The sequence below is a fragment of the Nycticebus coucang genome, chromosome 5, assembly GCF_027406575.1.
Source record: "Nycticebus coucang isolate mNycCou1 chromosome 5, mNycCou1.pri, whole genome shotgun sequence".
In the NCBI taxonomy this organism is placed as follows: Eukaryota; Metazoa; Chordata; class Mammalia; order Primates; family Lorisidae; genus Nycticebus; species Nycticebus coucang.
In genome coordinates, this window is record NC_069784.1 from 5162493 (window position 1) to 5187539 (window position 25047).

General features: G+C 41.0%; 1 long non-coding RNA gene across 1 annotated transcript; it reads left to right on the forward strand.

Annotated features, from left to right (window-relative positions):
• The first annotated feature begins 595 nt into the window (after positions 1-595).
• LOC128586156 (uncharacterized) lies at positions 596-24907 on the forward strand. Its single transcript, XR_008380194.1, has 3 exons — positions 596-665; positions 23402-23528; positions 24370-24907. It is a non-coding gene; the product is annotated as an uncharacterized LOC128586156 (long non-coding RNA).
• The last annotated feature ends 140 nt before the right edge of the window (positions 24908-25047 follow it).

Genomic DNA, 25047 nt, shown 5'->3' on the forward strand with positions numbered 1-25047 from the left:
TTCTAGATTGCATTTAAACACGCCCATGAATGGGCTACACTAATTCTTCTCCAAAGCATTCCGTCTCCTCACATTCTATGTCTTTGCACCTGTTGCTTCTGCTTGCAAGGCCTTAGATCTGCTGGCCTGCTTGTCAGCCTCCTACTCAAAATCAAACTTCAAATCTCAGCAGACATGTTGTGCTCCTTGCGAAGCCTCTGAGTTCTGTTCCTGTGTTCCCACCATATAACACTTACTGAATTGTATCACAACACCAGGCTGGCTTTCCCTCGCGGCTTTTGATGGGAATCTGTCAGCCCTGCCTCAGTAGTCTCCACCATTCCCACAGATTCTGTCATGACACTAAGGCTTACCTAAAAGGAATTTGCTAGAAAGTAACTTGTGTCTTACACCAGTATACACAGCACAAGGAGGAGAGAGTGCTTCCCCAGCATGGGGGGCCTGGGCCCTGGGTTGGGAGCGTGGAGGGTGCATGCCAACTCAGGGCACGCTGCTGCCTCCTCCCATCACCCCACTCCCCCCAGATGTGGTTTTCATGATCCATGACCTTTCTTTTTTCTTTTTCGGTTTTTCTGTCTCATCAATGCAGATGAAGAGTGGGTAGAGAACGGCGCACGAGCAGCTGGGAACCCAGGAAGCTGAGGCCATTAATCTCGCCATTTATGGTATTTGGGCTTGTTTTTCACAGGTGGCTCGCACAGCTTTAACCCCACAGCTATAAGTCCTTGCAAATAGGCACTGGGGCCTTTTGTTTTTGTATCCTTAGCACTTAGAGGATTTCTTAGCTGAGCGAGTGGATGAGATTATGTCTTTGCCTGGAGATTTCCTCACTACCCCAAACCGCTCCCATTTGAATGCGAACCACTTCATGTGAAAGGGTGATAAACCCTCACGGTTGGCCCCAGTGCTCAGCTTCTGACCCAGTGAACATCCAGAAGACAGGAAACTTTAATTCTCTCTCTTCTCAGCCTAGTTTTGGGTTTATGGCCAGAAAAGAAGTGCTTTGGTTCCTTGTAGCATTTGCCTCATCTATAAAATAAGAACTACGGCTTCCTACTACTTACAATGGAGCGAATTTACTGACCTTAACCAAATGGTTATTTAGAATTAGCCACGGATACTACATTTTGTATTCCCAGGATGTTTTATTATTTATTGAAACATGATCATCTTCTCTATGCTATTTGATCCTTTGAGCAATACAAGAAAGAGAAGAAGCTTTTGTAAATTTGGATGGTAAGTAAAAAAAAAATAAAGACTCTGTGACTTGTCACAATCTCAGAGTTAGCGACAGAGCAAGGCCTTCCCCAGAGGCAGCCTCATTTTTAACAGACAGTTAGACCAGGCCAGGCGTTTCCTTGGCTCCTGATGTGTGGCTGTCTCTGTTCTGTGCGATGCGTGCATTCGATGCATTAGCCTAGTAAATTCTCACAACCACTCTCAGAGATAGAGTGGTAGAGTCAAATTTGGCCCCTGTTCTTAACTGCACCCCCAGCCCCCGTGTCTGGCTCCTCACTGCATTCTCGGCCTGGCCTCCTTGTGGGAGGAGCATATATTTTACCCCTTGAGGTGGTCATGTCACTTACTTTGCCCAATCACATGTGAGTGGAAAGGCCAGCACACCAGTTCCAAACATAGGTCCTCAGCGGCCAAGTATGTTTCCACCCTTCCTCTTGCACACCTGCTGTCGCCCCAAAAGAAGCCTGCCCTGCAAGGAAGATGGTTGTTTCACGCCCAGCTGCCCCGATTGACCACGGACTTATAGTAAGAAGTGAAGCAGCTCCAGCTGTGACAGCCAGACGGCGGCTCCCACCCCACTCCCACTCCCGAGCCAGGCTACTGTAGATCAGCTGGACACCAGCCTATTTGCAGATCTGTGAGAACGATTAATCTTTAAGCTACGAGATTTCAGAGTGGCTTGTTTGGCAGCATGACTATGGCAACAGCTTACTGATGTGCAGAGGTGATATTGTTATTCCCATTTTATGGGTAAGGAAACACTTCGGTGCACAGGCAGGCTAGGTAATTTGCTCAGAGTTGCTCAGTAAGGAGAGGACCCAGAATTTGTCTTAAGGCAGATTGTCTCCAGAGCCAAAATTCTTTAACCCCATGCACTGCCTCTCTAAAGTTCTCATGGAAATAACACTGAAAGTAAATCTCATGTTTCAGGAATTCTGTTTGGAAAGGGAAGCAGGCTGGGCACAGTGGCTCACGCTTATAATTTTAGCACTTTGGGAGGCCCAGGCAGAATGATTGCTTGAGGCTAGGATTTTAAGACTCCATCTCTACAAAAAAGATAGAAAAATTAGCAAATTAGCCAAGCATGATGGCACGCACCTGTAGTCCCAGCTGGTTGGGAGGGTGAGGCAGGAAGATTGCTTGAACATGGGATGTGATGTTGCAGAGAGCTATGATGTGATGACGCCATTGTACTCTAGTTCAGGAATCTCTAGAGACACACAGAGAGAGAGGAATAAAGGTGGAGTTATATAAAAAAAATCTGTACGAATTTTAAACTCAGGTATTCTTTGGTTCAAATTTCAACCCTACCACTTACTTGTCCTTGTATGAATAACTTGATGTCCTTGAACTTTAGTTTCCTCAGAAAATGTTATTGACTACATCATGAGTATTAAATACTAATGACTCACTGGGCACCCTTTTGTGATAGATACTGTTCTAGATAGCTGGAAGAATTGGAACAACTTACAAGAACAAAATAAGTAAGACTAAGTCAAATAACTTGTAGTCAAGAAACCAAAACAGCCAGGACTCAAGGTTAAGGAAATGGGAATTAAGGAATACACAGGGTGGGAAAGGGTCCCAAATGTGTGTTCATCAGGGTAAAATAAGGAATTGCTTATGTGACTGTGGAGATGGAGATGTCCCCAAGGTCTGTGGTCAGCAAAGTGGAGACAGCCATTGGTATGATGCCAGGCCAAGTCTGAAGGCCTTAAGTAATTGCTGATGAATCCCAATCTGATCCTGAGTCCAGTGCTCCAGCTCTGACATTTCTGCTCAAAGATAGAGAAAATTCTCCCCTACTCAGTGTTTTTGTTCTGCAGGGTGTCCCTAAAAGTCATTATACATAGGGAAATGGAAATTATAGCTGAATGGACCTTTATTTACAAAATACTCATTACAGAATTTTACAAAATATTTACAAAACATTCCCATGCGTTGGCCACCTTTTCCTACACACACATGAAGTCTTCTCTGCCATGAATGGCGAACATGTTCCCAGATACCTGCTGCTATGCAGTTTTTCCTGCATGTGGAGACGTTGGGAATGCCCTGCTTTTAGATCTTTAACAGACTGGATGAGGCTCACTCACACTGGGGATCTGCATTAGTTGGTCTACAGCAGGCGTCCTCAGACTTTTTAAACAGGGGGCCAGTTCACTGTCCCTCAGACCGTGGGAGGGCCGGACTATAGTTTAAAAAAAAACAACTATGAACAAATTCCTATGCACACTGCACATATCTTATTTTGAAGTAAAAAAAACAAAATGGGAACAAATACAATCACACCGCCTCATGTGGCCCGCGGGCCACAGTTTGAGGACCCCTGGTTAACATTCGAATATTAATCTCACCCAGAAACACCCTCATTGCACATCCAGAATAATATTTAACAAAATCTCTGGACACCCCGTGGCCCAGTGAAGTTGGCAAATACAGTTAAGCATCACACCTTGATTTGGGAGGTGGTCAAGGAGAGCTCCCCAGAGGCGATGGTACTTAGCTGAGCCTTATGGAAGGGAACATGTGTGAAGATTACCATAATTTATACTATGTGCTCAGTTAAGTGCTTCTTTTCTTTCTATGCCCTTCAAAGGTCATAAGAACCAACATTACTTTCTTGACCCAGCAAGAACTTTTCAGGTCATAAAGCATGGGAGACATTATTTTTTTTTCCTTATGTGCTGAAGGAAGGAACTGCAGACTCTTGGGCTGGTGGTGAGGGTCACTGGCACGGTTCATTCGTAATTGCACAACATAATCCCCCCCACCCCACAAATAGGATGCTCTTTGGTGGTGTTTTAAAATCGCCAGTGGCTTTTTATGTATGAGGTGAATTTACAGTGAGTTCTGTTACAAGGTAATTTAACCTGACAAGTCGCACCGCCACTGAACATTCACAGACACAGGTTTGTTCCTCCCTGGAGAAGAAGCTGTTAGAATAGAGTGGTAATCACTGTAACATGATCAGCGTGGGGGAGATTGATCACACCTAGGAAAGTGACCTCTTGGAGGATCTTTGCAGAAGGCACACCTTTCCTGTTGATGGATGACACACATCAGGGGGACCATCCTGGATGGGGGAACTCAGCGTGGGTCTCACCTTGGGCCACACATGCACATTTTGGTGCGTGCTCAGGTGAGCCTGACACTCAGCAGCTGCAGCGTGGGGGCCCAAACATTCACGCCAAAAAATCTTGGCTAGTTTTATAAAGAGAAAAAGAAAGGGTTTGATTATCCACAAATACAATCATACAAGCAGAATTCAAAATGGTGATTAAATTTTAGTAAGCTCATGGCAGATGGTCCTCTTGCTGCGCAGGGAGCCAGGGAGTAAGCTGTATGCACAGAGCCCTTTCCCTCCGCATCCCGCCCCTGACATGTCTCAGGGTTACTGTTGCCTGAATAGTTTTCATTCTTCACTTTTTATTCCAGACTATTATTCTTTCATTTTCATACAAAATCTCTGCTTCTTAAAGGCTGACTCCCTCCTCCGCTCCAGACTGTCAGTGTCATCATCTGAGTAGCCATCACCTCTCCTCCTTCTTTGAAGAAAACGGCAGAGGCTTTATGCTGTCTTCAGCCGGGTCTCTCCCATCCCCAAGTCAGTCAGTGTACACACCACATTATGTCCATGGTGGTCCCTCTGTGCCCTCAGTTTCTCAACTTCAGGGGACTTGGCCATTATTAACTTGCTTCCCAGAGGGTGTCAGCCCTTGTTTGTCATCACCTTCAACTGTTTCACTTCTGAAACATCAACTTAAAACATTCGCGTCTCTGCCCACATTTTCCCATCTTTTCTTTTGTGAGCTTTGCATTTCCCTCTGTGGCTGTCACTGCGTTTGTCCCTGAAGATCCTCTGCTTTTCTCCTGGCAGCCTGCTCTGTAGTCGCCTCCTGCTTTCTCCATAACTGAAACCCACCGTCTTCAAACATGGCTGTTATGGTCACAAGTTATCCTCACGGTTATCCTCACTGTTATCCGCAGATTTCTTCTCCTGTTTCCGTCCGGCCATCTGGAAAATCTTCACCTTCAGATCCGTGTGATATATTTTGCCCCTTCTCTACCCGTGAGGATAAATGTTACTAAAAAAAATCACACGTCTCTGAAAATTAATGCCATTTGATTGCCGTTAATGCCAATTAGGTTTTAGAACTCCAACTTCAAAACGATCAATACTGCGTAACATTTCTAACATAGATTTATTGTCACTTTTTCTCGTATTCTGAAAATCATTTTTTAAAAATTTTCTCTACTCTTTTTAAATTAAAAAAATTAATTATTGTGGGTACACAGTGGTTGTCTATCTCCATAGGGCACAGATGATGTTTTAATACGAGCATATAATGTGAATTAATCAAATAGAGTAATTAGGACATCCATCCATCAGGTGTTATCATTTCTTTAAGTTAGAAGTATTCCACCTCCACTTTTGTAGTTATCTTGAACTATACCCTAACTTATTATTGATTATAGTCCCTTTATTGTGCTGTCAAATATTGTTCATTCTATCTGACTGTCTAACTAGATTTTTGAACCCCTTAACCATCCGCACTTTATACCCCCATCCCTGCTAACCTGCCCAGATCCTGGTCACCAGCATTCAACTTCCTGTCTCTGTAAGGTCAATTGTGTTAATATTAAACTTCTACGTATGAGTAAAAACATGGGAGATTTGTCTTTCAGCGCTTGGGGTATTTCCTATGATCTTCTCACTTCCATCCATACCGTATCCAATGGTAGGATTTCGTTTTTTTGCCTATATAATATTCCATCCGATATATGCACCATCACTTCTTTATCCATTCATCTGCTGATGGACACTTAGGCTGATTCAACATCCTGGCTATTGTGAACTGTGCTGCAATAAACGTGGGAGTGCAGATATCTCCTCAATCAACCTATTTCCCCTCCTTTTGATACACACCCAACAGTGGGATTGCTGGGTCATGTAGTAGTTATATTTTTAGTTTTTCGAGAAACCTTCATTCTATTCTCCATAGTGATTGCAATAATTTATACCCCACATCCTCCCCAGAATTTATTATTCCCTGTCTTTTTGATAAAAGGCATTTTAACTGGAGTGAGATGTTATGTCATTGTAGTTTTTTGATTTGCATTTCTCTGATGACTCGTGATACTGGATGTCTTTTTCATATACTTATTAGCCATTGTATTTCTTATTTTGAGAAATGCCTATTCAGATCCTTTGCTCATTTTTTTTTTTCCCATTGGAATATTTACTTTTTCTGATTGAGTTGATTCCTTGACAGATTGGTAACTTACAAGTATTTGGTCTCATTCTGTGGGTTGTCTCTTTCCTTTGTTGACTATTCGGCTGTACAGGAGGGTTTTAGCTTGATGTGATCCCACTTGTCCAATTTTGTTTTGGTTGCCCGTGCTTTGGGTGTTTTACTCAAGAAGTTCTTGCTCAGACCAATGTCCTGAAGCAGTTACTGTATGTTTTATTTTAGTACCTTTGTAGTTTAAGGTCTTAGATTTAAGTCTTTAATGCATTTGGATTTGACTTTTGTACATGGTGAGAGATAAGTATCTATTTTCATTCTTTTGCATACAGATATCCAGTCACTCAGCACCATTTATGGCATTGTCCTTTCTGCACTGTATGCTCTTGGCATCTTTGTTGAAGAGAAGTTCACGGTGGATGTGTGGACTTATTTCTGGGTTCTCTATGCTCTTCCGTTAGTCTATATACCTGTTTCTATGCCAGGACCATCCTGTTTGGGTTACTACAGCTCCGTAGTAAAATGTGAAGTCAGCGTGATCCCTCCAGTTTTTTTCTTTTTGTTTGTTTTATTTGTTGTTCAGAATGGCTTTGGCTGTTCTGGGTCTTCTGTGGTTCCATATAAGTTTTAGGATGAATTTTCTATTTCTGTGAAGAGTGTCTGTGGTATTTTGATGGAGATTGCATTGAATCTACATTATATCCATGGTATAATGTTAATATCAGGCAGCATGATGACTCATCTGATTTTTGGTCCTTCTGAAGGAGATTGCTCATGTGGAGCGTTTTTGAGTTTGGTGTTCATGCAGAGGAGAGATGGCTGGAGGTTTCTCTTCTGCCATCCTGCTGCGCGCCCCTCCCTCTGCTCTTTAAACATCCATATTTCCTGCCTCTCTTCTTCTCAGTAGATGACTTTGGCTCTGAGTTCGTTAAAAAATATCTTGAAATTATTTCAAAGTCCTGCTACCCCACCAACAAACTTACTGCATGGAACCAGTTCTTCCTTGCTCATCCAAATCTCGGTGACAGTGCAGCTGCAGATTGTGTGAGGGCCACTCCTCCACCATCTCATACTTCTTCCCCTATCATTGTTTGCTTATCTGATAATTCCAAAGTCTTATGTCTGAAACTTGGTTTTCATCTTTCACTCTTGTCTTTCTCATTTCCTACATAAAACAATCACCAAGTCCTATCAAAGCTGTCTCCCAAATGCTTCTTAAATTCATCTCTTTTTCTTTATCCTACCAACCCTGAGTTGCTCCTATAGCCTTTTTATAACCAACCATTTGGTCTTATCTCTATCCGGCCTTACCTTAATGTATTCTTTGTATCTTAGCCAGAGGGGTTTTTCCAAAATGGGCGGTATGATCCTGTGACTTTCCTGCTTACAATCATTCAGTGCTGTGTGTTGCCCTTAAAACAGAGTTTGAAGTCTATAAGGAAGCTTTCAAGTCTTCCACTCCCTGAGAAACTTACCCCTCCTGCTTTATTTTCCACAGTGTCTCCTGCCTTATCTTAAAAACTAAGCTGTAAATAAACCAGTTTACTTGAATTTCCACAAATTTGGTGCATCTATTTGCTCCCCAGTCATTGCTCTTGCTGTTACCTTTTCCTTTGATCCTCCCCTCTACTCACTTTATGTTTCAGGGCAGGCGTGGCCTCCTCCATGGACTTTAACCTGACCCTCCCTTCAACACCATGTTAGATTTCCTCTTGTGTTTCTGTCGCATCTTGTATTTTCTCCATTTTCCCTCTTATTACGCTATGTGGCTAGTGTTTGTCTACCTGTGTAGACAGTGAATTCCTGAAGGGCAGAAGTTATCATCTTTCCACTGGGTTATCCCCAGTGGATTAGGCACAGAGCTCCAGAAACAGTTTTTTTTGTTTTCTATTTTTGACAGAAGGAATTCCAGTTGCTCAGCAATGCATGCTGTGGTATTTCTTTTTGCTGGTTGTTGAGAGGCATAGGTAGCTGGAAGAACCAATATCCAAGCAGTTGGGAAGGTACTTGACAACTGGGTAGTAACGAAGCTTAGTGTACATTTTACCTAACCTTCTATCGGGTAAGCCAATTAAAATGTTACATCTGAAAGAGTACATACTCTGATTTCTGCCTAGGGATGTAAAACATTAACTTACATTTGGAAATACTTTCACTTTATAGTGGAAAGTATATACAGAAATAAAGAGGAAATCTGAGTAGGTTATTCATAATAGCAGAGAAGTGAATAAAAAATAATCATGGCCGATTCTGAGTTCATCTTTATTTGAATATAATTTTATTTGGGGGAGTTTCAAAGGCTTCTGCCATTTCATGATGCTCATCTTTATACATCTATGTTTGTTATGAATGGAATGATCATTTTCAGAGTTTTATTTGAGGGGCTGGAGGAGTTAGAGAAGGACAATCTCTTATTTTTGGAATCACTTTGTGCCACGAAAATTTTCAAGTTTTCATGCTAAGATGTACTGTTTTGTTTTCTTGGCAGATGGTTGTTTCATTCAATGGTGGCATTTTCTTGGAAATGTATTATCAGAAATAATTTCCAGGAGGGCATTCAAAATGGATTATTATATGGAAAGGGAATTTCAAATACCCAGTTCTGTACTTAAAACTACTGGATAAAATAGCAAGAGTGTAGTTGGCCTAATGGGAACACTTAAAATTCTGTATTGCAAAGTGTTACTAAAGACAACTTTTAGTTCGCTCATAATTCTGGGTCGCACCCACTCACTCTTCTAGTTTTAGTCCTGCTGCTGGGAAGGTACTTGACAATTGGGTAGTAATGAAGCTTAGTGTACATTTTACCTAACCTTCTATTGGGTAAGCCAATTAAAATGTTACATCTGAAAGAGTACATACTCTGATTTCTGCCTAGGGATGTAAAACATTAACTTACATTTGGAAATACTTTCACTTTATAGTCTTCAATTAATGACATCTCCCGTTTATTTTCTTGGGCTAGTTAGCTCTCCTGATCACCCAGTGATAGCAATTTCCAAACTACGGATTTAATCCCATAAAAGACAGTCAGTATTCACTGAACAAAACATAAAAGACATGCCTTTCCCATCTCCACGCTTTGGCTAGCCATTTTTAAATTTTGGCCAAAAATGCAAAAGTGAGATTGGATGAATTTTTTGAAGTGCACCTTTGGCCTTCTGAAAAAACTCATATCAAAGAATCTGGCCAAGTGGGAAATATTACTTTTTCTGTAACACTTGCTTAGTGAGTATGGTGTTCCTGGATTCCCAAAGTAAGGTAAAGAAAAATGAACTAATCTGGCTCCTAGCATCCTAGGGAACTTTGGTGTCTTTAGGGTGACATGAGGATCATAAAAACAAACAACAAGTTAAACTTAATTTTAAGGCATTATTTTCATAGCATATTTCAATGATTTATTTACATAGGAAAATAAATGTAAAATTAAGTGACGATAACTAAATGTGAAGGTATAGAGAGTTAGATCACGTCACTGTGTCGGGACACAAAGTAAAGAAGAGAGAAAGCCGAATATGACGCGACTTCGCATAGTACATGTTCGTGTTAGAATTAAATCATGCCGCATATGAGATCATCTCAGTCTGAGAACTATCAATTACATGGTCTACTTACCTTGGAAATTTTGGACTTGACCTTCTGTTTTGGCTCTGTATTAGTCAGTTCAGGCAGCATAACAAAATCCCACAGCCTGAGTGGCTTAAACAACAGTAATTTATTTTCTCACAATTCTGAGGTTGGAAAGTGCAAGAGGAACTTTCTGTTAGGGTTCTGTTTCTGGGGAGGGCACTTTCCCCAGCTTGCAGATAGCTGCCGTTGTCCTATGTGGTTTTTCCCCCAAGGGTGCACGCATGGAGGGAGAACTCTCTCTTCCCCCTCTTACTGTCCTGTTGGACAAGGGCCCTATCCCTGTGACCTCATTTCACCTAATTATCTCCTAATGATTCTATCTCCAGATACAGTGACATTGGGTTTCATCAACTAGTGCAGAGAGTAAACATAGAAATGTGAGAATGGTGGGGAGTGAAGAAAAGAAGACAAACAGATAAAGATCACGTAAGAGATAAGGATGGGATTTGGAGGTCTGGCGCAGCTGATGACTACAGCCAGCACCAAAGGTGTGAACAGCTTTATTTGTATAGTACCCATACAAGGTTGCTTAAATTAACAATGTTACACATCAGCCAAGAAAGGGAGTGGGAATATTTTCATCTTACAAGGTTGAGGGAAAGTTATAGTACATGGGGTAAAGATTAACTTTAGGGAGAGAAAGCTATATTCTTTTTTTTTTTTTTGGCCAGGGCTGGGTTTGAACCCGCCACCTCTGGCATATGGGACCGGCCCCCTACTCCTTGAGCCACAGGCGCCGCCCGGAGAAGGCTATATTCTTTTAGGCAAAAGATAGAAAAATATAAAGAAGCTATGTGACTTCTGGCAGAGGGAGCAAGGAGAAAGGACTATTGTTTTAGAAAGGGAGAAGAAGCAGTTGGGGGCCGGGGCTGTTCCTTGAACCTACCTCCTGGGCTGTGGGGGTCTTGCCACCTCACAATTCACACTCCACAGTTGGGGGTGAGGGCTTCAACACATGAATTTTAGGGGGACAAAATTCAGTCCAGAGGTGGCACTAGGTATGACTCAGAGAGATTATTAAAGAATTTAAGAATTAATCTACAGCGCATGTGTAGTACTTGGACTGTGAATGGAGAGGGTGGAGCTTATGAAAACCTATTAATTTTCTTACTGAGCAGTTGAAATTAGAGCTTCAAATAGAACTAAACTAAAAATTTTTAAAAAGCAGTAAGTTACTGCCAAAAAAAAAAAAATAATAAGTTACATGTAAAGATGGGAGTGTGCCCTTCAGCTCCTCTTTCACAGAAAGGCTTGTCCTGAGCTATTGGGAGTGCCATCCAAAGACAGACCTCAGTGTCAGCTCCTACAGGTTTCACTTCAGCTGTAGTGAGCCCCTTGCTGAAGGTCACATCTTCACAGGGCAACTGATATCCAAAGACAGGTTGAGGCAGGTGGACTAAGATTGTCACTTTGACACAACACATGACAGCTCTCATGCACTATCTTAGCTGGGGTTCTCAGTGTGGTTGGATGAAGTTGTTATCAGGCTCACAACCCTGACTCTGACCCCTTCACTGCAGGGGTGTTAATCCTATCCCACACTCTAATCGAAATTCTGCACACTGGATCTCATCTCAGAAGCTAACCTAACCTGAGACATTTATGTACACTGATAACTAATTTTACAGCCTAATTTGTTTGACCCATTATTGCTTCTAAGAATTTCTATTATTTAGCATACAAATATGTGTGCATATAATTTTTACAAAAATTGTGCATGTAGGACAGCATCTGTGCTCAGTGGGTAGAGCACTGGCCCCATATACTGAGGGTGGCGGGTTCAAACCCAGCCCCAGCCAAATAGCTGGGTGTTGTGGTGGGCGCCTATAGTCCCAGCTCCTCGGGAGGCTGAGGCAAGACGTTCACCTGAGCCCAGGAGTTGGAGGTTGCTGTGAGCTGTGTGATGCCATGGCACTCTACTCAGATTCTATCTCTGCAAAAGAAAAAAAAAATTGTGCATGAAGATATATATGTAGTCATTTGCTTACCTGTCCTTTGACAAAATCATAGTCTTTCTTCCATATTAGCATAGTTTTATACTATGTAGAAATTCAATATTCTTCGTTCTCTGGAAACATTGTTTTTTAGCTTTATTGGGATAAAATTGACAAGAATTGTTATATTCAAGGTATATGATGTTTGATAAGGATATACATGTGTAATGATTACCGCAATTAAGCTAACTTACATACCATCACCTTACGTAGTTAGCTTTGTGTGTGTGTGATCCACTCTCTCAGCAAATTCCAGGTATACGTTGCTGTTAACTGAGATCACTATGCTGTATGTGAGGTATCCAGAACCTACCCATCTTATAAGTTTGGACTTTTTGACTACTATCTCCCCATTTCCCCCGCCCCTTGCCCTTTGGTATCTAGTCTTCCCCTCTCTGTTTCTATGACTGGCTTTTTCTAGATCCCACATACATAAGTGGGATCTCCCATGGCATAAGTGAGATCCTGGCATTTGTCCTCCTCCATCTGGTTTATTTCACGGAGGACGATGTTCTCAAGGTCATCCATGCTGTCACAAATAACAGAACATCCTTCACTTTCAGCTTGAGTGATATTTCTTTTTGTGTAGAGACCACAGTTTCCACTCACCCACTGACAAACACTTATCTTGGCTTCTGTGCATAACGTGCAGGGAACAGGCGATCACAGCGATCTCTTTCAGATAGTGATTTTATTTCCTTTGGATGTATATACAGACGAGAGTTGCTAGCTCCTGTGGTATTTCTGTTTTTAATTCTTTGAAGAACTTCCCTACTCAAACCGCACACTGACTCCAGGCGCACGTCTCTTTAGTCTGTGGTATATTTTAATTCAGTACTCCGGTACCCACTTTTTTTTTGTCTTTTATGACATTACCATTTTTGAAGAGTCTGGACCCATTGTTCTGTGAAGTGACTTTCAATTTAGATTTGTGTGATTGTTTCTTTGTTGTAAGTTACTATTACATAGAAGCCATTATTATATCAGGAGGCTCATATGACGTAGTCTGTCTCATTTATGATGTTGGGGTCCACCAGATATTTCCATAGTGAAGTCCCTTCTTCAAGAGAAAAATCTTGGTAAAGATTTATGTAGGTTCCTTTCCCATATGGACATAATTTCTGTATCTTTACACTTCAGCTTATTTTCCCAAACTACACTAACCCACATGCCGTGTGATGAAGATGTTATCAAAAGATCTGGGGAAAGGGAGCTGAAAATGTGATATTCATTCTCGACTTGGAAATATTTGTTCTCGAAGTTACCATCCAACAATCTCATCTTATTGTGGACTTTTGTCATTTTATGCCATGCAGTGTCTATTCCCAAATTGGAAAATTTTGCTCCTAACCTCTTGTCACATAAGCTATTACTTGTATCTGTCCTCTTCCATCTCCAGTAAAACTAAAGTAGATCACATGAACATCAACCTTACATAAATCCTATATATATCAAATGGGGAAGAGTAAACCTCAAAGATAAGAAACAACGTAATGTAATACAGATTATCACCAGATGGTCCTCTCCAAAGTTAGAAAAACGAAGGATGTTTAGAGATCGAATTGATAAGGGAAATTTTAAAGTGTGTGGAGAGACATGTGAAAGTGGACTTTCTGCTTCTGTGAACGGCTCATCCCAAATTCAGCGGAAGGTTTCTCTTTTAATGTTTGAATCAGCCAGTTGGGGTTTGAAGCTCTGACTCTTCCCTTTTATTCCTGTTTGATCTCCAACAAGTTACTTAATCTTGCTAACCCTCATTTTCCTCATCTGTTACATGAGGAAAATAGTGCCTATATTGCATGATTTTTGTAAGGATTAACAATATGGGATGCTTGATTCCTAACTTCCAGTAGCTATTAAACAAGCAGTATGTACTGTTATAACTGTTACCAGTGACCCTTTCTGTGGTGCGTTGTAGTGTACAGACATGTTCACACCAGACATTCTCTGATTCGATTTTTGTCAAACAGAATTATAGATAAGAAGTGGAGGGTCAGCGAGATTAGCAAAATTAGCAACTTGCCAAGTCATGTGTTGATGAAACGTCAAAGCTGGAACCCACACCCAAGTCTTTCAATTTTTAACCAGCCTTCCCTGCACTATACTTTCTTAAGAGTGAAGCAACAGTGCCCTCTTCCTGCAGGAAGAAAACGTTTATGTGTACTGTCTCCATTGCAGATGACTAAATGAGGATTGCATAGTTTACATAACGCTAATATTAATTAAAGGAAAAATGTGTACTCCACGGCAAAGAAAATAAACCATTTAATGGAAGTGCAAGAAGCAGTGTTTCTTAGAAACAAAACAATTATCTCAACGTTTCTTCATAGAACACATCTTCCCCAAATATGTGTCTGGAGACCAAACCACAGTTCCTTTGTCTTATTAAAGAGCTACAGCAAAATGAATTTCAGAAACATGATTATTAGATGTTCTAGCAGCACTTGGCAGGACTTCCTGCCTGTTATAGAATAAATTGTTCTTTCTAGTTGGCTTTGTAGGCTCTGATTTATACTCAGATGAATTAATTAATTATGCAAATGATCAATTATACAACTATTTTAATATGTAAACTATGTGCTGGCCCAGGCCTGTATGAAACGGCTTGTGTCTACATAATTGTTTCATCTATTGAAAGATAAATACATATATAAATAAATCATATAAATATTAGTTTAGCTTCAACTTTGTGCCTTGTAAAGCTCAAGGCTGGAGATTAACAAAACAACAAAAAAAGCAGTAATTGTCCAAAAAATGGAATAGACAAAATATATCACATACACTGAAGAGGTTTCAACAAAAGCTAGTTTGTGATATGAGCCACAAAAATAACAAAAATGAATTAGAGAATGAATCAGGGCCCTTCTTCCTTTTCTGCAAGGAGTTGAGTGGAGCCAGTGAGAGTTATGCACCTTAGGAAGGGCTTTCCGGCTCTCTGAGTCAACCAGTGTTCTGGGCCCTGGGCCTTTGGTCCGTCCCTGCCTGCAGTCATATCTGTTCCTTGGAGCTGGTTTCCTGTACAGTCAGCTTTAATCTATTCCAAGGCCATCTTGCTCTTAGAGGAGTTTTTTCTGTGTTGCCTCTTGATCAAGTTTTGTCAAATTACGTGGTGAACTGATATGCATACACATATATCTGTATGTATATACACACATACACACGTTATATGTGTACCTGTATACATACACATATGTGTTTGTGTGTATATACATATATATGGGGGTTTTTTGCAGCAAGATTTTGCTCTCCATTAGGTAGCTGTTTTACGGGGGAAAAACAAATGGAACTGGGATGAAGCTTATTGTCAATTAGACTGATGTTCAGAGGTCATGGAGATGTGTCTCTGCTCATTTGTTTTGTTAAGCTGCTGGAATCATAGGCTTCCCAGATCGTGGCTCTTTGTGCTTGTTTATAAACATCTCGGTGTGTCACCTCGTTTCACGACACTGTGAAATGGGACGAGTGACCATTTCTCTTCCTCTGATGTGGCAAGTTTATGTCTTTTGTTTGCTATCACATGGAGAATGAAGACGGGGCTGAGCGTAAAACCCAGTTGTTCAGGCTCCGCAATCTTGTCTCTTCTCTCTGCAGCACCCTGGCTGGGCGCTGCAGCCCAGGGGTCAGGGCGCCGGGTCTCTGCGTCTCTGCTCCTCACTGCCCCCCGCTTCTCCCTGGCCTGCTCCTTCTCCTCTCCTCACCCCCACGACATTCTCCATTCCACTCTGTCTCCTCTCTCCGTCTTTTCCTTTCCTTTCTGCTCCCCCCTTTCCCGCCCTCTTCTATTGCTCCGCTTGACATTTTTAACTAGACTGGGATTGAGGGAAGTAGTCTAGCTGAGGGAAGCCTGGCTTCACCGAACAGCCCTCCCATCAGGGAGTGAAATCAGCAGGGCTGTAAGTCTTAAAGACCTGTAGAGGAAGGATGATATTTATTGTAGAATCATATTCATATGCCAGAACATGCGACATGCCAGGGTTTGGACGGAGCTTCAATCAGCTTTTCCGGTTCTTCCACTGAGCACTTCATCTCCCTTAAGCCTGATTTTCAAGCCAATGAAGGGAAGGGGTTCTAGCCACCAAGGCCACAAGGAAAACATTCCTGGGAAACTGAGTATGAGAGAAGTAATAGGGGCGTCTAGATGCTGGTGGCTCTTCCAAATAATACCCAGTTCCCAATGTTGTTTTGTGTCTGACCCCACCCATTTCTGGGTGAGTCCCAAACAAGACCAACTAACAACATTTGTGTATGAAGCATAACAAAAGCAAGATGTGTCCCATTTGTCACTCAGGTGGCACACGGATGACTGTTTACTGGAGCTCTTACAAGGATAGTCTAAGAAAGATAACTAGGAAGTGGGAATTGGACAGAAAGCTTAATATTTCCATTCCTTTCCTCTCCACGCGAAACGATGCACCTTCTGTTTCCATTGCCTGCTTGGTTTCTGCCTCTTTAAAGCGCTTGTTGAGATTTGTATTTGAAACTATTTTTGGAAATAACTGGAGCATGCAATTACTTAAGTTACATGCAGAACGTTTAGTCCCCATCTCTCCAGAGTTTCTGAACCGTCCCTTTTAGAGTTTGCGATTCACCCACCCATCTGTGCATTTGGTCCCTGGAGACCAATTCAGATCCAAAAAAGAGGAACGTCTTTGGGAGACTTTGTGCCTTTGAACATTAAACTACTGGATTTGGAGTCAGGAAAATTCTACATTCTGAGCTTCAGATTTGCTTTTTGTTTTCTTTGACCTTGGTGTGTCTGGGGGGGAAGCACGTGATTTCTGTGTACCTTCATTACCTGTAGATGTAGAGACTGGACTAGGAGAAAATCCTGCGATCTTAGGATACTGTAGGAATAGTCTGTGTTTCCAGTGCCCTGAAATGCCAAAGTAAATGCAATAGGCCACTGGGGTGGATAAAAATCACTTTCCAGTTTATCTTTCATTGACTTTTGCAATAACATAATAATAGAACAGATGTTTTTGAGGATTAATGAATGATAGATATAAATTGCCACAATAATATTGCTTTACTGTTTCCATCCTGGTTCATTAACTGTCATTAAAGTTGCCGTGTGTGACTTGCATTCTGCGCGTGCTGTGATGTAATAATCAAGTAGGAGAGTCCCTCCCCCACCGAAGGATTCCCAAGTCTGTCATTTGAATCAGCGGAGGTGTGAAATTCATTTCCAGATCATCTCTTTAGGAGATCACAAGGTCGTTGGCTCTCATCAAGAATGTGGATGAGGAAAACAAGATACTGGGATAGAGCGAGAAGGAGAGAAGGCAATTCCCTCTGCTCCCTGAAGTTTGAACAGTTCCCCTGTGGTTTCAACTTCAGTTCTGTTCTGCTTTTAATTTAAAACCATTCTCTCCCAGGCAACTGATTTTTGCTAGTCTCTTGGGTGATTTTCTAAGACAGATTTCACTGTATTTTACCCTTGTGTGTGCACTTAGCTCCCATTAGCAGTAATGGGTGTTATGCATGTATGGCTCCCATTAACAATAATGGGAATTACGCGTGTGCATCCAGAGGAAAGCGTGCTCCCCAATGTTAGAATTTTTTCAGCAGGAAAAGTCCTCCTTATGCAGCATTTGCCTTTTGTTTTAGGCTTTTTGTTGTGGTGGCAATTTGTGCTGCAGAGAATGAACACGGTGAGAAAGACTGCCAGCCTCCCCGTGTGCAATCTGTACAATATTTTTAAAAATCTTGGCTTATTTTTTGCATGACTAAAACAACAGTCAAGCAAAACTTGTTAAAGAAGTAAAATAAATCCAGATCATTTAATAAAAGGTTCACAAGGGGAGCCAAGTAAGTCCCTTAATGCTAAGAATTTTGGTAGGTAATGTCACCTGTTTCAGGGTAACAAGCACAGAGTTGATTTGAACAGATGGAGAAAATAATTCTTTCAAAATAACTGAGTGCTATTTATGGAGACCATAATAACATTCCTTCAGATGAATAGGCTTTAACCAAAAGAGACAATTTCTCTCATAAGATGTTGATAAAAAATGGTAGGCCGAAGGTGATATTGCAAGGGTCTGTGAATCATCGGCGTATTAATTTCAGGACAAATCATGCAAAAACAAGAATCTTTAATATGAAGTCAAGAATGTGATTCATCTTCATTTTTATGAGTGGCAGAATGCATTGAATACTTAAAGTGTTTTTGGATTCTCAGACCGATGGGCTAAGCTTGCGTCTCTTCTGAGAGTTCCTCTTGCCTGATGTCCCGTATTATCATTCATCTGTAAAAGAAACTGGTCCATGAGGACTGCATCTCAAGAATGGAAGAAAAAGTATCCAATGTACCCAGCCCTACTATGAAACCAATTTATAGCTTTCTTATGAAAGGTATAACCCAATTATAGCCCAAGAAGAAGGGGAAAGGGGAGAGTGAGGGGAGGGGGAAGGATGGGCAGAGGGAGGGGAATTGGTGGGACCACACCTACGGTGCATCTTACCATGGTACATGTGAAATTTACTAAGTGTAGAATATAAATGTCTTAACACAATAACTAAGAAAATGCTGTGAAGGCTATGTTAACCAGTTTGATGAAAATATTTCAAATTGTATATAAAACCAGCACATTGTACCTCATGACTGCATTAATGTACACAGCTATGATTTAATAATAAAAAAAAAGAAAGAAACGGGTCTGTGTCTGGTCCTGGGAGCCCTCTGGCACTGCTTGGAGATGAATGAAGTTAGCTTCTGTGTAAGACTTGGGTTTTGGTAATAAGAGCAAGGCACATAAAAAGCCTTGGGATGTTTAGAGCACAAGCCTTGGGGCGGGGTCCACTCGCGTTTCAGTGCTGACCCTGACACTGGGGAATTGGTTTTACTTTTCTGAGTCCAAGTCACCTCCTTGGTAAAATGAGGAACCTAATTCTCATCTTATAGTTGTTGTGAGGATTAAACAAGGTTGAAGACTGCATTAGCAGAACTATTATAAACAATTTTTAATAGATTTTAGGAAATAAAATTTGATAATACTAAAAAGCAAAACATTTCTCTAGCCAAATCTTGGTGCCCAGCCTCTAATGATCTCCAACCTATTGTATAATTTAAACACAATCTCTATTTTTTTAATATTATGCCTACACTTCTATTTTTAGAGGAGGAGTAAACATAACAATATTCTCAGGGAAAGAGTCCAAAATACGTAGGCTAACACCTTGCTCATTCTACTACTAACCAAAATTAAGTTACAATAAACTAAATGTTTAAAATACACACCACTACACAAACAACATCCATTTTATTTTTGAAGATGAAGAGAAAGTGCATCTGTTCCCTTGTTGTCACTGTGATGTCGAGTGAGCATGGAGTTTGTAGACAATGAAGTTTCCCCACTGTGTTGCGGGAAGGGCGCTGAGGGCCTTGGTGCTGGGGAGTCCAGCCTTTCACCTTCATACCATCCTGCCGTATTCTACCCAAAGCTTATCCATAAATTCTGTTATTACCTTAAAGATACTGCAATAGCATATTAAAAGGCAGACTTGACCCTTTTACTTCATAGATTAACTAGCTGGCCAGTTAGCAGGTTACATTGGAAGGAGAAAGAGACTGGGACCACAGGCATGTTTGATGCTTAATCAATCTTCATATTACAAGAAACTTTATTCTCAGAAATATGAAAATCTGAAGGAAATTGACCAATACTTGGAAGCATGTCACCTTCCAAGACTTAGCCAGAATCAAGTGGAAATGTTGAACAGGCCAATATCAAGTTCTGAAATAGCATCAACCATACGAAATCTCCCTAAAAAGAAAAGCCCGGGACCAGATGGCTTCACGTCAGAATTCTACCAAACCTTTAAAGAGGAACTAGTACCTATATTACTCAACCTGTTCCAAAATGTAGAAAAAGAAGGAATACTACCTAACACGTTCTATGAAGCAAACATCACCCTGATCCCCAAACCAGGAAAAGACCCAACAAGAAAAGAAAATTATAGACCAATATCACTAATGAATATGGATGCAAAAATATTCAATAAGATCTTAACAAACAGAATCCAGCAACATATCAAACAAATTATACATCATGACCAAGTCGGTTTTATCCCAGCGTCTCAAGGCTGGTTCAATATACGTAAATCTATAAGTATAATTCAGCACATAAACAAATTAAAAAACAAAGACCATATGATTCTCTCAATTGATGCAGAAAAAGCTTTTGATAATATCCAGCATCCCTTCATGATCAGAACATTTAAGAAAATTGGTATAGAAGGGACATCTCTTAAACTGATAGAGGCCATCTATAGCAAACCCACAGCCAATATAATATTGAATGGAGTTAAACTGAAATCATTTCCACTCAGATCAGGAACCAGACAAGGCTGCCCATTGTCTCCACTGCTCTTTAACATTGTAATGGAAGTTTTAGCCACTGCGATTAGGGAAGAAAAGGCAATCAAGGGTATCCATATAGGGTCAGAAGAGATCAAACTTTCGCTCTTCACAGATGATATGATTGCATATCTGGAAAACACCAGGGATTCTACAAAAAAACTCTTAGAAGTGATCAATGAATACAGCAGCATCTCAGGTTACAAAATCAACATTCATAAATCGGTAGCCTTTATACATACCAACAATAGTCAAGCTGAAAAAACAGTAAAGGACTCTATTCCATTCACAGTAGTGCCAAAGAAGATGAAATAGTTGGGAGTTTATCTAAAAAAGGACGTGAAAGATCTCTATAAAGAGAACTATGAAACTCTAAGAAAAGAAATAGCTGAAAATATTAACAAATGGAAAAACATACCATGCTCATGGCTGGGAAGAATCAACATTGTCAAAATGTCCATACTACCCAAAGCAATATACAATTTTAATGCAATCCCTATTAAAGTTCCACTGTCATACTTTAAAGATCTTGAAAAAATAATACTTTGTTTTATATGGAATCAGAAAAAACCACGAATAGCCAAGACATTACTCAGAAATAAGAACAAAGCAGGAGGAATCACACTACCAGACCTGAGATTATACTATAAATAGCAATAAAAACAGCATGGTACCGGCACAAAAACAGAGAAGTAGATGTCTGGAACAGAATAGAACCAAGAGATGAATCCAGCTATTTACCGTTATTTGATCTTAGACAAGCCAATTCAAAACATTCAGTGGGGAAAAGATTCCTTATTTAACAAATGGTGCTGGGTAAACTGGCTGGCAACCTGTATAAGACTGAAACTAGACCCACACCTTTCACCATTAACTAAGATAGACTCTCACTGGATTAAAGATTTAAACTTAAGACATGAAACTATAAAAATACTAGAAAAGAGTGTAGGGAAAACCCTTGAAGAAATCGGTCTGGGCGAGTATTTTATGAGGAGGACCTCCCAGGCAATTGAAGCAACTTCAAAAATACACTACTGGGACCTGATAGAACTAAAAAGCTTCTGCACAGCCAAGAACACAGTAAGTAAAGCAAGCAGACAGCCCTCAGAATGAGAGAAGATATTTGCAGGTTATGTCTCTGACAAAGGTTTAATAACCAGAATCCACAGAGAACTCAAACGTATAAGCAAGAAAAGAACAAGTGATCCCATCGCAGGCTGGGCAAGAGACTTGAAGAGAAACTTCTCTGAAGAAGACAGGCGCCCGGCCTACAGACATATGAAAAAATGCTCATTATCCTTAATCATCAGAGAAATGCAAACCAAAACTACCTTGAGATACCATCTAACTCCAGTAAGATTAGCCCATATCACAACATCCCAAGACCAGAGATGTTGGCATGGATGTGGAGAAAAGGGAACACTTCCTCACTGCTGGTGGGAATGCAAATTAATACATTCCTTTTGGAAAGATGCTTGGAGAAAACTTAGAGATCTAAAAATGGCAGATTGATCTGCCATTCAATCCTATAATTTCTCTACTAGGTATATACCCAGAAGACCAAAAATCACATTATAATGAAGATATTTGTATCAGAATGTTTATTGCAGCCCAATTCATAATTGCTAAGTCATGGAAAAAGCCCAAGTGCCCATCGATCCACGAATGGATTAATAAACTGTGGTATATGTACACCATGGAATATTATGCAGCCTTAAAGAAAGATGGAGACTTTACCTCTTTCATGTTTACATGGATGGAGCTGGAACATATTCTTCTTAGTAAAGTATCTCAAGAATGGAAGAAAAAGTATCCAATGTACTCAGCCCTACTATGAAACTAATTTATGGCTTTCACATGAAAGCTATAACCCAATTATAACCTAAGAATATGGGGAAGGGGGAGAGGAAGTGGGGGGAGGATGGGCAGAGGGAGGGTGATTGGTGGGATTACACCTGCGGTGCATCTTACAAGGGTACATGTGAAACTTAGTAAATGTAGAATATAATTGTCTTAAGACAATAACTGAGAAAATGCCAGGAAGGCTATGTTAACCCGTGTGATGAAAATGTGTCAAACTGTTTATAAAACCAGTGTATGGTGCCCCATGATCGCATTGATGTACACAGCTATGATTTAATATTAATAAAAAAAAGAAACCTTAATTTCTTCATCTGAAAAATGAAAATGATGGTGTTTACATCGGTCGGTTGTTTTGAGAGTTAATATAGAACATATAACTTGTGTGGTGCTTAACAAGTACTGTTTGTCTTGAAGGTGTACAGGGCAGCCGTAGGCAGGCATCACACTTGTGGGCTGTGGGCAGCTGGCACAGCACACAGGTGCTTTGGCTCCTGAGGAAACAGTGGAGTGGGAAGGTCACAGGGTCCTGTGAATGAGGAAGACTGTGGGAGGTGATAACGAACATCTAGTTTGCTAATTACTTAGCTTTTCCCAGGGTCAGCACAGCCAGCTGCGGTAAGGCCTCGACCTGGTTCTTTTCCGAGGAACCTGCTGTGATGCTGAAAGACGCTGCTCTGCTTTGTTCCAGGGAGGACAATGAATCACAATTTCATCTTAGCCAGTGACTATTTTATACAATTCCACCTTTAATCCCTCATTTTTGGAAAGATTCATTTTTTTTCTACCAGGAAAAGTGCATTTATTGAGTAATGATTGGGGTCCCCTCTTGTGACATATACATCTGTCAATCAGGACTTTTTCGACTTTTCCACAGAGTTGATATAATCTGTCCTAAATTTTTTCTTCAAAAATAATTCTTTAAATTTTTATTCTAGTGAATTTTCAATTTATGCTTTTATTGTTTATTTCTTTATTAAATCATAGCTGTGTACTATAATGCATTTATGGGGTACGATGGGGTTTTATATACAGTTTGAAATACTTACAAACTGTTTGTTTTTATTTTCCAGGAAACACCGAGACAGCTTAGAGACCCCTGACAGTCTATCATAGACCTGGGTGCGTCGCTGGTGTTTACCGCTTGCTGACCATGAAATCTGAGCGTGCTGATCCACCAGCCCGGGACAGAGCCTCCGGGTAACTAGGAGTCATTCCCCCAAACACTCTCCGTCCTCATACCTAATTTTCTTTCTCTTGTACGTCACTTACTACCACCCGCACCTATATGTAGTGTTTTTATTTACTGTCTATCTCCGAGGACAGTGATTTTTCTCTATAGTTCTTCCATATCTCTGTGACCCAGATCATTGTCTGGTATACAGTAGGTGCTCAATACCTGCGTGTTGAATGAAGTGATTGATAAACAATCGCCTCTTTTCAATAGCTGTGTTCTCCTGTATGGGTGCAATGGAGAGGGTAGGAGGTCTCTGGGGGGGTCTATGTGTGAGACGGGCGACATGGTACTGGGGACTGGTGCCATCTTCTGGAAAAAGACACAGACCATGAGCCCAACCCCCTGGCATTAGACATGTCAGTTATTGGCTCTAAGCCTTGGGTTTGGGTGGAAACCCAAATAATAATACCACCCTCGCAGAATTGCAGTGAAGATCAAGCCTAAGAATGTACCGCCTATTGTTTTGTGTACTGCAAGTCTGAATTGCTATTAGCACAGGGCATCACTGGAAAAAGTGGGGCATCTGAGACATTCTCCAAATAGTTGTGCTCTGCCTGTCAAAGCTATAGGAGTTTAATTCTTCCGGGTTTCAATTTCTTCACCTGAAAAGGGAATTGTTATTAACGGTCCTGAATGTTCCATTCTGCTCTGAAAGTCCCTGTCATGAAAAACGACACGTCCCTTTACATTCCCTCCTGAGGTTAGGGATTATGTAGGTGTTCCTCCAATTTCAAATCACGAAAGAGATTTCATGTCAGGAGTTTGCTTCATTTCTTTCTTTCTTTTTTTTTCTATCACCATTAGGTATTATCCTACTCAGAATGTCAAATTCACCGTCTAACAGTGTTCAAGTTTTCAGTATCTTTTACTACGACAGCCCAGAGTGGCTACAAGGAGCACCTTTCCCCATATCATTACTGCTGTTGACGTGAGACTTGGCACCTTTGACAGAAGCAGGTTGCTGTGTTGGCAGGTGGGGGGCCGAGGTACGCCGGAGTCCAGCCTTTCCTGTTCACACTGTTCTGCCTTTGAAAGAAGTGTCCTCCACCCCTCACTACATGTGAGAAAGGAAATTGCTTTACCTATAGAGAATGCTGTTTACAGGGACTCTTGGAGGAGATTATGACGGCCATTGGCTGGATTTACGGGGGAGCGCTGCTTACCAGGTCACATCTTTCACTGCAGGCTGATGAAACCTGCCACTGATGGTTCACCATCTCCGCTCTTTATACAGAGTAGGACCCAAGCCTTTCCCGGGAGGCAGGAACCTAGGGCCAGGGGAGATGCTGATTTACGTGGAGTGACTTGGTCGTATGCAGGAGGTTGCTGTTTTTAGGAAACCTCCTTTTTTTTTTTTTTTCCCACCTAAGAGACATGCACTGTCCCTCTACCTGTCTCAAATCCTGGCCGGGTTGTGAAACTCCTGTACATGAAGCGACTGGAAACGCAGGTATAAGGTGGTATCTGGTGTGTGGACACAAA